Below are 15,769 nucleotides of genomic sequence, written 5' to 3' on the forward strand. Positions count from 1 at the left end.
TCAGTTAAAGAAAACGTGGATGCGTTGGAGCGTGCAAAGTGTCACGACGGTGAGTGTCATCAGAGCACAGTATGACAAAGATGACAGCTGGTATAAGAGCAACGCTAAAGATTACATCATCACAACACTCGGGGCTAGATCTATATCGCTTTGGGGTTGTTGTTTTTTTTTCGGATTCTGACAGCGCAAGAAGATTCACAATGAAAGTAGGGGCGACGCGAGGGGGTACTGATTCCAGAGAACGAAGAATGATACATTCCTACTGGATGCTAGGTCTACATATTTATTTTTTACAAATCTTGTGTCAATTCATTTTCTCCGTCTGTCTGGTAAAAAATTATTCATTGTCTGCGTCAACACGCGAATTAATTTTAAAAAATTAACCAATTAGTTAATAAATTAAGGTAATTAATTAAATTAAATTTGCTTTATAAAGAAAAATGAAGATAAATCTTGCACTATTGATGTTGTGGCGTCGAATGTGCGGCTCCTTCCCTTATTGGAGATTGTTTTTTAAAGTATTTAAAAAAAAAATTTTCGCTTTTGTTTAATACCCAAAAAAAAAATAAAAATAATAATTTTTCAATGATAACAATGATAAGCGTGGATAGTATTGTAAGTAGAGCTGGCATTGAACTCGCATTATTTATTTCACTATTTTCTCGTATTAAAAATGGTGTGCTGTTATTTCATACGTAGAATACATGGTCCATTGGTTCAATATTAAGCGTCACACAGAAATGACCAATATATAATTTAGAGTGACGTGGTCTAGTGTAATAAAATGTACGTCAAGACTTTACGAAGTTTTTGCAATGACAGCATATATATACAACAATCCTAATCTTTTTTGTGTCCTCCTTACCCTATTTATAAAATACAAAACAGTGTTCTTTGTTTTCGGCCTTTTTTTTTAAACCGCTTACGTGGGAAGGAGATCACAAATCCTGCTATCTAATGAGATTGGGTCTCCTCAGTGATGAAATGAACATTAAATATTACAATATGATTTAATTGTTGTTTTTTTTGGTGGGGAGGGGGGTTATGCCTCACTTTGGGGTTTATGCCTCTTTTAAGTTACTCCGGCTCATATTGATTTGTTTCGGCGGTCACCTACGGCTTACTAATATAAGAGTGCTAGATTGTGTAATGTGCATGTAAACTTTCTTGTTAACTCCAATTTATTTTACTCTATATGCAATTATTATAAATGCTGTTGAGGATATTTCAGTATTTTTAGCACACAAAAAAATAATTAAAAATATAATGTATTTTTTCTTTTTAAATTCAATATAATGAATGACTATCTTCTACTCTAGAGCAGGTAAAGGCATAATTATAAGAGCTGCACTTTTAGACAGCGCTTGAGCAACGATTATCTTTCCTGGAACGACACAATTCCTGTAGTTACCGTACCTGAATGACGGGTTACTATTTCTGGAAATTCTTACAACGTTCACGTTTTAGGTGTACTTTGGTATCACAACAGAATAACTACAACTTTAAAAACCTTTGCCATTAAGAAGGGTCTAAAATGGCTGAGAAGTAAATTAACATATTCAAGTATTTCTTTAAAAAACCAACATGTTGAGATTTGTTTCTTGTGTTTTCTGTTAATATGTTAATAAAGCAAGAAATGTGCCAACAACAAAAACACACACACACACATTACACAACCATCTCAGCTCTATTAGACCAGTATTTAACTTAATACGTAAAAATAACAAACATTGCACGCATGACTGACCTGCTGGCAGTATGCTCACAACCGCAGCATCCAATATCCAATACTATTGAAAGTTTTTGAGCAAATGACTTTACCGTTAGTTGACAACAAAACACATGCAGGGAAGAAAAAAGTCCCAAACTTTTATCTTTTTCTTTTTTTTTTTTTCAAAGCCCTACAGCCACTTTGCGTGTTTGTGGGAAAAGGAGAGAAAAAAAGGCACAGCCCGCCTCGTTTGTTGACAGTGGAAGATCATCGCTGAAAGGAGGGGTGGGGGGTGGTGCTTCCCATCACTTCTATTGGCTCCTCCATCTTGAACGTGCTACGCTGCTAGCACGATGGTTCATCGATTTTTTTGAGTGTCATTTTCTTGGGATAGATCTACATCTAGATGTAAAAATTTATATTCTGATTTTATCAACAATTTGTACACTATTTGAGCAGAGATCCTGTTTGTAGATCTAGATGTAGTACCCATATATTCATGATTAAAAGAAACTATTTTTTAATAACTAATTTTTCTTTTCTTTTCTTTTTTGTGACTTATTAAAAAGATTGCGAAGAAGAGATTATTCAACAGATTTAATCCAGCATAATTGTAAAGCCCAAGGAGTTTGTCTGAAAATATTTCAATAATTAATATTTTAGTATTTTGTTGCCCCTTTGAAAACGCCATACAGCGTCTATAGACTATGTAAAGAAGCTAGTGTAGGCTATATAAAGAGATAGACAGAGAATATTTCAAGAGTCTTATAACTTAACCCTAACATTTCAACTTAACCCTAATCCTAAATTAATTAATACATTTAAATTAAAGTGTATGTAGGCTTCAATTTAAAAATAAAAATTTTTTGTTATATTTGTTATCGAGTCTAAAACAAAATTAAGTTTTAGATGGCTGTCTGGTCGTGCGGTTTTCACGCTGGACTCAACTGGACTGTCGTTCGGATTTATCGATGGTCCCAGGTTCAAACCCTGCCCGCTCCCATCTCCCATCATCTCTAAGGGAACATCCGAAACATGTAAAACATTTTACAAACATAAGTAAAACAAGGTTACAAAGACAGTTTGTGTGGAAACACAAACTCAAAATCGGCCTCCGAAGTGGTCCACCCAGGCAGGTAAAAAGGCAGGTATTAATATTTTCAGAAAGAATATCAGAATTAAATTCGATCAAAGACAAATGACAGAAAAGAATGGATACAGTGACGTTGTGGATTTGCTGTTCACGCGATAATATGAAAAATTACTTATTAATTGTTGTTTTAAATTATGTCCAACTTATATGCATACTAAATAGATTTTTTCTCTTAAAAAAAAAAAGGAAACATTTATTTCGTGTAATTGTAGTAGTGAGTAGGACAGAACTTACTTACCTTAGCAATACAAATGTAAAAAAAAATTATTTTTTTTTGACAAAAAAACAACAACAAACAAACAACAAACGGTTTCATAAATGTGTTAAGAATATGGCAAATTACTCAAGAGTCTCCAGTGTTTGTTACTATTAATAGTGAATAGTTATAAAAGTGGTGTATTTTTATGAAAAAACTGCTTGCATAAGTGATTTAAAAAATTAGATTTTTTGCTTTTAGAAAAGAACAAAGTAGCCGTTGCATCAGAACTTTGAATGGACTAAAACATTATGATGTCGGATTTTCACTATCTTTTCTAGTTTATGAGATCTAAACGGGACGTACGGACAGACGGACAGACATTTCACACAAAACTAATAGCGTCTTTTCCTCTTTCGCGGGCCACTAAAAATTATTTAAAGATTACTAAAAATTTCGAAACAAAGTTTTGTTTGTCAAGAAATGAAATTTTGTGAAAACAATTATATCATTTTTGATCTACGGTTTCAACAATTGCCAGCAGATATGACGTCACATCGGATATGACATCACAGTTATTGTTTTGGCAAGCGTTAAAAAAAAAACAACTGGCAAAGAAATGAGAGTTTCAGACTCTCCAAACAATGGGAGTTTCATGTCATTTTTTTTTTTTTTTTTTTTTGAGTCTTTAGTTTTTATTTTCAAAAAATGACTTGTATTTGGCAGCAGCAATAACCAGAACAAAGTGGTTGTTGAGTTTAATTTTATACTTTCTATTATGATCTGGCTCGTGCAGCAGTATCGACCTCACATTTGAAACAAGAATATTTTTAGCGGCCCCGGAAGGGGGGAAAAGCCGCTACCGTATTAGTATACTGTGGACTGTTTCAGGGGAGGACTGGGTGTCAAAATCGGCCCGGGCATTGCTATAAAATTCGGCCCACAAATTCTCTATCATGTGATGGGCATCCATTTCTAGGTGTATCGGTCCTTAAAAATCATTGTTAAGTTTGATAATGTATCGATATGCATGCATACAGTGAACTCTATATCTTAATAAGCAATATAGCGTCTTTTCAAATCAACAATTATGTAGGCCCTAAAACGTTGAACCCTACTAGTAACACTGTCTACATTCTACATTTTATTTTCGAAAAATGTGTTAGATTAAAATAGTATTACACTGTAATGTCTGTGAACGATTTGTTTAAGCACGACGCTCAGTGGGCCTTTTATAAAAATAAAAATAAGAATATAATAAGAATATTATAAAACCTTTAACAACTTGATATGTGCAATAGTGACTTCGATCATGCCATTTCGGTGGCCCTACCGGCCCACCGGGCATTTGCCCAAATGCCCATATAGCCATTCCGCCCTTGACTGTTTGTCCCGTTTAGGTCACAGAAAAGAGAAAAAGATATTGAAATCCGATTTTAGGTCTTTCAAAGTTCTGATGCAAGGAGCTATTTTTTTTTTGTTTTCTAAAACTAAACCGTTTATTTCTTAAAATTAACTATGCAAGCCATTTTTAATATTCACTATTAATAGCAAAATTCAATATTGTTATTTTCTTTAAAAAAAAAAGTACTAAAAATATTTGTATTACCAAATTAAGAGTTTTCTGTTATACCAGCTACTTAGAATTAGAATAAATGTTTACTTTTGCTTTAAAACAGAAAGAATGTATTTAGTACTTGTATAATTTAAAACAATTTATAACCAATGTTTTATATTATACAATTGGAGTGCATGCATTGCACTGTTCTGTAAATACACTTCTACTTTGAACCAAAGGGAAAAGTTTCTTCCTTGAGACCTTGAATGAGAGATTGCCCTGCCCTTTAGAAAAAAAATGAGATAATAATTCAATAATGTCAGTCAGGCAAGGTTCATAATGAACCATATCTTCATAACAAGCAGTTCATTGAATATATGTCAATAAAAACAATACTAATACTAATAACATTACTAAATCTCTGCATCCTGTGGTATCATGTCGTTAGTCAGCCTACAAAGTAATCTCATTCACCAATCGTAAACAAACAACATTTAGCCACGTAGTTCTCTATCTCTTCTATACAATTTACGCAATCCATAAAGGCTGTCACGTGATACGTTTTTTTCATTGTTTTATCAATATTGTCACGTGACTAAATGTTTGTTTACGATTGGTGAATGAGGTCCATACAATATTGTCACGTGACTAAATGTTTGCTTACGATTGGTGAATGAGGCCCATACAATAGTATCGGCAACACTTTCAATACGTACACGTCTCTTCTTTATTGTAATGGCGGAGTCAGAGTTGGGTTGTTGATAGGTCACAGGTTCTGATATTTTTGGAGAACATATTGAAACCTGCCCTTTTACCTTCCGGGGGCCGATGTTGAGTTTGTGTTTTCACACATACTATTTTTGTGTTAGCTAGAGTTGTATCTCTCATCTCAGTACTACATTGAATTCAATACCAAACACTCGATTTAACTTATATACTTTTAATTTCAAGAGCTGACACTTAGACATCTAAATCAAACAAACAAAAGTCATTTCATCCTTTCAGCCGGCCTTTTCTGACTTCATTTCCATCCAACAACGCAGCAACACATTCGCACCAGACACTATTAACACCGCACCGTTCTATAATCGTACCGCACAGCTCAGCATTCAAACACTATCCAGCTATGTATAGAACCTTGGAGTTGTCTTTCATGACTTTCAATGCAATCTCCGTTTGTTGAGATAGTGGAATATGTTTATGCTTTTATCTACCGATTTCATTATCTTATCTTATCTTCTACCTTCTTCTGACATTATCCCATACTTATACTTCATACTTACTATAACATCTATATCTATAATATCTATCTATCTATCTATCTATCTATCTGTCTATCTATCTATCTATCTTTCTATATATCTATATCTATATCTCATGGGCGTAGCCAGGATTTTTTTTCGGGGGGGGGGGGGGTTTGGGGGTTGGGGGATTTTTTTTCTCCCCCCCCCCCCGCGGAAAAAAATTATATGTATTTATGTGTGTGTGTGTACATAATCTTTATTACATTCTGACCCTTCATTCTTTCGGAAGACGTTTATTGTGCCCTAGAATAGGTTCTTCCATGAGTTAGTGGAGAAATTGTAAATTCCCCGCTATTACTAGCAAGGGGGTCTGGGGGAGCGCTAGGAGCTCCCTCAGCGCGGGGCGAAGCCCCGCCGCCAAGCACTATTTCTGATATTGAAAACCAACAAAATGCATATTCTGAGGTATCTACAGTGCATTTTCCTGCTATTAAAAAGTTCTATTTCAAAAATCTAATGTGCTATTCTTACTGACTTACACCCTCCCGCGCCGTTCGGCGCATTTGCTGTTAAGCTGTTTCCATAAAATTGTAGATTCCCCGCCATTACTAGCAAGGGGATCTGGGGGAGCGCTAGGAGCTCCCTCAGCGCGGGGCGAAGTCCCGCCGCCAAGCACTATTTCTGGTACGTCACTGAGCATTAGAGACATGGTAGATTGACGTCTAAATTTCGTTGTGTGGTGCGGGTGTCGTTTTGAGTCTGTTTTATTAGAACCAGGTAAATGAGAACGAGGGACAGAAGAGAAAATGAGTGAGTGCCATCAGGGACTAAACTGTCACTAGACTAACATAACCAATCGCACGATCTTACCAAAGAAGCAGATCGAAATGCGAAGCATGAAGTGCAGTCTGTGTTCGTTGGTCACACGCAGATGTACACTCAAGTATATTCAAGACATGTCAGTTCTCTCCAAGTAACTTTGGTGAAACTTTGAAATGAATGCGGTGTAGATATGGGGCTCTTTATAAGTCCAGTGCTAATATGATTTTCGGATAATTAGAGCGTTAAACTGATTTAGGCCTACAATAAAACAGACTAGATAGTGAAAAAATGTATCCTTAACTTTAACTCAGTAAAAAAAAAAGAACACATCATTCTTCATAACAAAGTCATTCAGACACTTATTTTGGGGTCCCCCAAGAGAGTGGGGGCCCTAAACTGTAGCTTGTGTAAACTATACGTAAATTTTGCTCTGGTCTCCTTTGAGTTCCTCCACACATTTAAGAAGGACGTAATGGTCAACAGGGCTATTCCAAAGATTATTTAATTGTTAAAAAAAAATAAATGCACCTTTATATTTGTTTTTGAAATTCGATACCCATATAAACGTATACGTATTGTTTGTAGCATTTGGTCTGAAAATCTAACTTACTTACACACACACACACACGCACGCACGCGCGCGCACACACACACACACATACATACATACATACATACATACATACATACATCATGGGCGTAGCCAGGATTTTTTTTCGGGGGGGGGGGGGTTTTGGGGAGTCCCCCCCCCCAGCGAAATTTTTTTTTTATATGTATTTATGTGTGTGTACATATTCTTAATTGCATTCTGACCCTCCATTTTTTCGGAAGAATGTGCCATAGAATAGGTTCTTTCATGAATTAGTGGGAAAATTGTATATTCCCCACCATTATTAGCAAGGGGGTCTGGGGGAGCGCTAGGAGCTCCCCCAGCGCGGGGCGAAGCCCCGCCGCCAACCACTATTTCTGGTATTGGAAGCCAACAAAATGCATATTCTGAGGTATCTACACTGCATTTTCCTGCTATTAAAAAGTTTTATTTCAAAAACCTAATGTACTATTCTTACTGACTTAGATCCTCCCGTGCCGTCCGGAGCATTTGACGTCAAGCTGTTTCCATAAAAATCTGTCACTGGTAATGTCTGAAGCCTCATCCCACCCGTTATGAGGACCTCCATGAATGAGTGGCGTCTGACCCTTCATTCTTTATACTCTAAAATAGGTACTTTCTGGAGTTAGTGAAAAAATTGTAAACTCCCCGTGCTTGCTAGCAAGGGGGTCTAGGGAGCGCCGGGAGCTCCCCGAGCGCGGGGCATAGCCCCGCCGCCAATCACTATTTCCTGTATTGAAAGCTAACAAAATGCATATTCTGAGGTATCTACAGTGTATTATCCAGCTATTTCAAAAACCTAATATGATATTCTTACTGACTTAGACCCTCCCGCGCCGTTCGGCGTATTTGGCGGCAAGATGTTTCCACAAAAATCTGTCACTGGCAATGTCTGAAGCCTCTTCCCACCTGCTCTGAAGACCTCCATGAAAGTGTGGCGCTAAATTGTACTAGGATATCATTGCAACTCTTCTTATGCGCAATTCATTTTGTCGGAGAACATGTCCAGCAAACCTCATGCGTCGCTCTCGCACAATCTTACTAAGGGGTCGACTCCCAGTTCGGCATAGGATTTCCTTGATTTAGACCCGATCTCTATAACTGACTCCTAAAATCTGTCTTAGCCATCTTTGTTGAGCCACATTTAGTGTTTTTCAATTTCGGCAGATGACTATTCACTGCAGTTTATTAATGGAGCCCAGCCACTGGTAAAAATGTGTAACCTCTCTTGAATACGCTCTTGGAATTAAGTGACTGTAGTTTGCTTTAGATTTTATATCGAAAAGAGAAGTTTTATTGTCAAAATCATCTGTTGGGGGTTTTCCACCTCAAAATGCTCTTTAGGGGGATCTTAAACTCAAAACCATCTGGAGGGGGTTTAAACTTTTAAAAAAGCCATCTGTAGAAGAGGGGTTTAAACTCAAAACCCCCGATTGGATTGGCTACGCTCAAATAATTTTATTGTGTAATTTGCTTTTTTTTTATATTGAAGAGGTATTTTCAGCATCAAACCCCTCTGAATGGGGGTTTAAACTCAAAACCCCTTTTGGCAACGCTCATAAAATTTTGAGTGCGTACTTTGCTTTTTTTTTTCTTACACTGAAGATGTATTTAATTATCCTCAAACTCGAACCCCTCTGGTAGGGGTTTTAAACTCGAACCCCCCCTGGTAGGGGTTTTTAAACTCGAACCCCCCTGGTAGGGGGTTTTAAACTCAAAACCCCTTTGGTTGTGCTGGGTTGTATTAAAATCTCAACTAAAATAAACAAAATTAAAGCAAAAAAACAGTCACTAAATTCCGACTCCCCCCTTCGGGGGGGGGGATTTCATTTTGGGGGGGTCTGGCTACGCCCATGTTATATCTATATCTATATCTATCTATCTATCTATCTATCTATCTATCTATCTATCTATATATATATATATATATATATATATATATATATATATATATATATATATATATGGCTGGCGTGGACCACTTTGTTTTACTATGTATAGAATCTTCCCCAAGTAAAATCCTAACTTCCATAAGGAATCCAAATACATTTCTTTTTTTCCCCAAGCTGTGATAGCATGAACTATGTCGGTCATGTTCAACTTGCCGATGGCTATTGAACAAACTTCATGAGACATGATTGTAGCCTAGACATTGATCACACCGCCAATGTCACCACACAAAGCCCGCGCACACAAGACAACACAGAACATATTTTCATTTGGCTAGATAAAGACATTACGTTCAGACTTTAATTAGAAATGTTTTAAAACATTGGGTAATAGTTAAAGGTGAAACATTTGTATGTATCAATGAACACACACACATGTTACGTACAACACAGTTCCGCATAAATTAGCATATCGTTAAATCAAACATACAGCCAAGAAAGTTTGAACTTAGGTGCAAGTCATCGCCATCAAGTCGTGGAATGCTATGTGGTCGTTTGGTATGCGCTTTGGACTGCCGTGTTGATGGTCCCGGGCTCAAACCTTGCCCTTGGTAGGAACAAAAATAACTGTGCAAAGTTTCCAGTTGATCCGAGAAAGGGGAAGTTGGAGAAATAACGTGTTCAAAATTTGTTCAAAAATCTTGATTATTATTAGAAAGAGCGTGGGGCTTAGCAGGTGGAAATGTCGAATTCGAGGTTGGTAGCATATAAAAAGCACATGACTAGATCTAGTCTAATTGACCTTGACCTTGCTCAAAACTTAAAATGACATTAATGGCAGGGGGATTGAAGCGGGCTAGATTTGAACTTAGGATCTTTGACGTTCCTGCTTTGATGACATTTATTTACTTCTAGCATCAAAATATTACACCTTACAAGTAGTTTCTCGTTGGAATAATGGTTATATAAACTAACTCCATCTGTCTGTCTGGTCAAAATCTTGTACACGTTATTTCTCCCACTTCCCATTCTCAGATCAAGTTGAAACTTTGCTGAATTATTCATTGTCGTTGACAACACATACATTTAAAAAACAAAACAAGAATCAATAAGCCAATCAATTAGTCGTAATTATTTAATGATACTGATAATTTAATAATAAGCTAACGTGAGATAAACCTTGATGTAATGAGAGATATGGCAGAGATTGAACAGTGCTCTTTCCACAAAGTGCGAATCCATTGCCTGCGCTCTGAGCGCCAGAAATTCATTGTCATTGCAGGCCTATCTATAACACACTATTTTTTTCCACATATTTGGAAGAGCAGTGGTTAAATAAAGAGGTAGTATTGGGCGATCTCGTAGCCTTTTCCCAGCATTCCAAGCTGCAGAAATGCCTCTTCCTGGCGTATAGAGCGCACTATTCATTCAGGTTAAAAACGATTACAGGATAAATTCAGTCAAGGAACGAAAGGCGTATAAATGACCAACGCTATAAAGGACATTCAAGTTACATACAGCGCATGTACATTTGGAGAGTGCGGGATCGTCTTAAGATACTTTTATCTTATCTTATAAAATACAGACGTTACTTAAAAAAAGAAGATGATTACGTCCTACGCGGGTTCCAAGGTCAATCTAGTCATGCATGTTAACCAATGACTTAAATTCTGCCAAGTCATTGGTTTTCCTGGAAGACTCAGGCAACCCATTCCATGCTCTAATAGCACTAGGAAAGAAGGAGCATTTGTACAAAATTGTCCTAGCATATGGAACAAAGAAATGTGCTTTTATCTTTGTGTCTTTCTGGGTATTTTATTAGGTTTTGTTATGTATAATTGCTACTTTACTTTTGAGTCTTCTATCCTGAAGGGTTTATAAAGGTGTTACTCTAGTCAAATGTGAATATTAGTTTGTTATGAATCTCACTGCTCTATTTTGTGACTGTTTTAGTTTCTTTGTGTTTTCTTGAGTTGAGGGCTAAGTAAAACGCCTTGAGGAACATTTTATTTTGGTCCTGCAAAAGTCGTTAACAGAACCAAGTAGGACACAAGAAAGTCGTTAACAGAACCAAGTAGGACACAAGAAAGTCGTTAACAGAACCAAGTAGGACACAAGAAAGTCGTTAACAGAACCAAGTAGGACACAAGAAAGTCGTTAACAGAACCAAGTAGGACACAAGAAAGTCGTTAACAGAACCAAGTAGGACACAAGAACGTCGAGAAGAATCGTGTTAACGGAGAGGTCCATTTAAAACAATTTTAAGTCCATCTTGTTGCAGCTGTTCTGGCAAAATCCATAAACATTCTAGAAGTTACTTATTTAGATAATGAAACGAGGACTTTTATTTAGATTATTTGAATGTTTGAAACACGTATGTAATAGTTACCTTCTTAATATCCAAATAGGGAGGCTTGCAAGCTGAGTGGTATAACGCTTGGCTTCGGACCCAGGAGGTCCCGGGTTAGAATCTCGATGAAGACTGGGATTTTTAATTTCGGGATATTTAGCATGACCTGAGTCCACTTAACTCTAGTGGGTGCCTGACTGTAGAGGGTCGTGTTGCTGACACTCGTTAACTGTTGGCCATAGAATCAGATGACTATTACATCATCTGTTGATCGAAATGTCTGAAATGGTTACTTTTTTTCCCCCTAATATTCAAATAAATGAAATAAAAAAATTTCGCATGAAAAAACTAATCTGAACGAATACGCCCCTCCACCTTTTTTTTAGTATCATTTTTAGCATGCATACAGTTTTAGACACACTATCATGTGAGTTTCCTAACATTGATGGCAAAGCCACCCGTGACTATCTTATAATATCAACAACAATGACATGTTTAGGACACAAGTAGATAGTTGGGGATGTAGCTCAGTGGTAGAGCGTCCGCTTTGCATGTGAAAGGCCCCGGGTTCGATCCCCGGCATCTCCATGTTTTTTTTAATTTTTGTTTTAAACATTAAGTAAAGGTGGAGTCCTTAATAATCCAATTATATTAATGTTTATATATCTGAGGCATTCCACACATTGCACATCTAATAGACAAAACACATTACATTTTAGCAACTTTTCACCAGTTAACTTTTCCTGACACTATTAGTGTGAGTTTGGTAATACTACACTGAGTAGTATCAAGAAACATGAAAAAGATCATGATGCCTGTGTGTAGTCGCTGAATGAACCCTCTATTTCAGCGGTTCTCTACCTTTTAGGCTCGGCGACCCCTTTTTACAACCCCCCACTCTGCCGCGAACCCCCCCCCCTTTCCGCATACACACACAGCAATAGAAGAATGGACAAAAACAATTCATTTTTTCGATGGTCTTATGCGACCCCTTACAAATCGTCAATTGACCCCCAAAGGGGTCGCGATCCACAGGTTGAGAACCCCTGCTCTATGTTGTGTCTGTTCTATTTATGTGAATGTTTCTATTGTGTTGTTTTTATATGACAAAAGAGTCATTGTAATCACAACAAATTTCCATAAGGATCAATGAAGCAGTCTACTATCTGGAGAGATTATTTCATAGATTATAGGCCTAGTTCCTAGATAGAACATCCATCTCTAGCTTTTTTACTGAATGTAACACCTAGATCTATATGACTTATTACTTGTAACTTCAGATACAGTACTAAATTTGAAATAGTAAAGCTATACACAATGTGAATTTTCATGTGGGGATGTAGCTCAGTGGTAGAGCGTCCGCTTTGCATGTGAAAGGCCCCGGGTTCGATCCCCGGCATCTCCATGTACTTTTTTTCTCTTTTTTAAAGACAAATCAGAATTACGACTATATTGTTATTTGAATAGTCTTTTTTTAAATAAGGAAATATTTAACAGAGACTGCAAGAGACGGAAAGATAGATGTAAAGAATATGAATAAATAAAATTAAAAAAATAATATAAATATACTAGACATATGTTACCCGCGACCCGCGGGTCTTTATTTGCGCATTACTTTCGATATAGTCACTGATAGTGTTTTGTAACAATTAAACGAAATAATAATGTAATAAGTAAAGCGAATGTGTCAATGTAAAAATGGTGTGAATGAAGCTATCAAATCAAAATAGATAATAGGCTTAAATTTTTTCTTTTTTTTTCAAATTAAAACATTTGCTTGTAGGCCTACATATATTTGATTAAAATTTGAGATGAATAGACTAAATTTTGTATGTTCATGTGTATAAAGTATAAAGTAGATCTTGAGGTAGACATAGATCTAAATCTACACTAATCTAGAGTTAAAAATTGGCTTTTATAGAGTTCATTCTGTGCTGAGCATGCGTGAACTTGTTTTCATGAATGAATATAGGCCTATCTCAACACGGCTACACAGCTTCAGCGAACAGCGAACGAATGTATTAAAAATGCTTTATAAAAAACAAATTTGAATGTTAATTTGATTAAAATATGAAATGAATGGACAATAATTAGTATGTTTATGTGTTAAAGCATAAAACTATCTTTGCGAAAAGAAGTTTTATCATCTTAAGAGTTCAATAAGAGTTTTAGACCTAGGCCTAGGAATAGACTCAGTAGAGAGATGTGTTAATGTGTAACCATTTGGTAATAGTAATGTCTAATGAAAGAATGTTCGCCAGGAAATCTGTAGTCACAGATATCAGGAACTAATTTATGTAAAAAATGCTTTTGAATAATCTAGTGGATTGGATTTAGATGTATGTTAAACTTTGCTAATGATCCTTTCACGTTATTTCTCTTTCGCTACGAAAATAAAATTAGTTTTGCGAAAATGGGTTTACCCGAAGTCGATACATTCTTACTCATTAGCTACTAATGCGCCCAAATGCGCCCTTCCCCCCTCAGTACTAATGCGCCCAAATGCGCCCGCCACAGCACACATACAGCGTGACTTGCGTAGCTCTCGTTTTCCTGCGCGACGCGTGGTGTTATTTTGAGCTGGCTGGGTTTTTTTAAAAAGTAGAAATATAGATCGTTTCGTTAAAAAAAAACGGATGTTTTTACGTCTTTCGCTTCAGTTTCTATGGGCCTTCGAAGTTTGTTGATTTTTTTTTTCGATTTTTCTTAGCTGCACAGGCCATTTTCTCAATGACCTTTCAATTTTTAGACCCGTTATCGCAAATAATACACTAAATACAGCTAATAATGAACTTGATATTGATCAAGACATTGATCATTAGAATTTAGCGCTACATTTAGACTTAGATCTAGTCCGATTCAGAGATAGAGTGAAGGAAACATTAGATCGATCATCTAGCCTAGATCTAGATCTAGACTATTCTGGATCTAGCGTCAATGAATCTTCAACATCTTTGACTGATATTTTGAACAGTTTTTATTTACCACATGAAAACTTTAGATGAAATAGATCTAGTTGGGGGTGTTCACAACGTTGGTTTGGACAATGGTTTGATTACTTTTACTTTGTTATGCTAGAAGTCATGAAATCTGAGACACATGCAGAACCACATCAGCATGATGCCATGTTCAGGCAACTAAGGGCCTCACGCGTACCCAGTGAAAGTCAGTAAATACTCAAGACATATAAAGATTTTATATATAAGCATAATGTTTATTGTATAGGCCTACTAAATTCCTACTTAAAAATATTACTGGTCTTTGGGTAAAATTTAAATATTACCAAAAATTACAGATCTGATTGGTGGGGGGGGGGGGTCCACCAGTCTTCAAAAAATCAGGCACTCGAACAAATTTTCGTCTTTACCTGTTGTTTTTATTGTTTTAATCTTGTAAAACCTATTCAAGTTATACATCATTTTAAAGGTCATCCATTTCTCTTTTTTTAGAATTTTTTTTGTTATTGATAGATGTTGTTTTATGTTTTTTTAAATATATTTTGTAAAGTCAGTCTATTGATGTTTTGGAGTTACCTCCCTTTGCTTAGTATTTAGAGAGATGCTGCTTAGGTATGGCTTAGTAGCTAATGAATTAAAAACGAAAAGAGCGATAGCTTTGTTAAATGAATGGGATTATAAAGTGAACAATTAAACGAAATAATTTTTAGTACGCGATTCATGAATGAATATAGATCTAGGCCTTTAACTCGGCTTCGCTGCTTTCGTAAACGGATGTAGCTTTAGAAAACCAAATTTGAATGTTTATTTGATCAAAATATGAAATGAATGGACTTTAATTAATATGTTTATGTGTTAAAGTATAAAACTATCTGTGCGAAGAGAAGTTTTATCATCTTAGAGTTGAATTAGAGTTTTAGATCTAGGGATGGGATTATAAAGTGAACAATTAAACGAAATAATTTTTAGTACGCGATTCATGAATGAATATAGATCTAGGCCTTTAACTCGGCTTCGCTGCTTTCGTAAACGAATGTATCTTTAGAAAACCAAATTTGAATGTTTATCTGATCAAAATATGAAATGAATGGACTTTAATTAATATGTTTATGTGTTAAAGTATAAAACTATCTGTGCGAAGAGAAGTTTTATCATCTTAGAGTTGAATTAGAGTTTTAGATCTAGGGATGGGATTATAAAGTAAACAATTAAACGAATTAATTTTTAGTACGCGATTCATTACGGTATTGTCTAATGAAAGAATGTTCGTCAGGAAATC

The 15,769-nt window shown here is 36.1% G+C and overlaps 1 protein-coding gene and 2 non-coding genes across 4 annotated transcripts in view; 2 read left to right on the forward strand and 1 right to left on the reverse strand.

Annotated features, from left to right (window-relative positions):
• The window catches only part of LOC106069039 (epithelial splicing regulatory protein 1-like), an 89,774-nt gene extending 87,875 nt beyond the window's left edge, over nucleotides 1-1,899 (reverse strand). For both annotated transcript variants that reach the window (XM_056036378.1, XM_056036382.1), the window contains exon 1: nucleotides 1,748-1,899. The gene's annotated coding sequence lies outside the window, so the exon portion shown is untranslated. The remainder of the gene's footprint in view (nucleotides 1-1,747) is intronic.
• Nucleotides 1,900-12,049: 10,150 nt separating this feature from the next.
• Trnaa-ugc (transfer RNA alanine (anticodon UGC)) lies at nucleotides 12,050-12,121 on the forward strand. The gene has a single exon. It is a non-coding gene; the product is annotated as a tRNA-Ala (tRNA).
• Nucleotides 12,122-12,866: 745 nt separating this feature from the next.
• On the forward strand, nucleotides 12,867-12,938 carry Trnaa-ugc (transfer RNA alanine (anticodon UGC)). Its single transcript has one exon. It is a non-coding gene; the product is annotated as a tRNA-Ala (tRNA).
• The last annotated feature ends 2,831 nt before the right edge of the window (nucleotides 12,939-15,769 follow it).

This window comes from Biomphalaria glabrata, chromosome 7 (assembly GCF_947242115.1).
Source record: "Biomphalaria glabrata chromosome 7, xgBioGlab47.1, whole genome shotgun sequence".
Taxonomy (NCBI): Eukaryota; Metazoa; Mollusca; class Gastropoda; family Planorbidae; genus Biomphalaria; species Biomphalaria glabrata.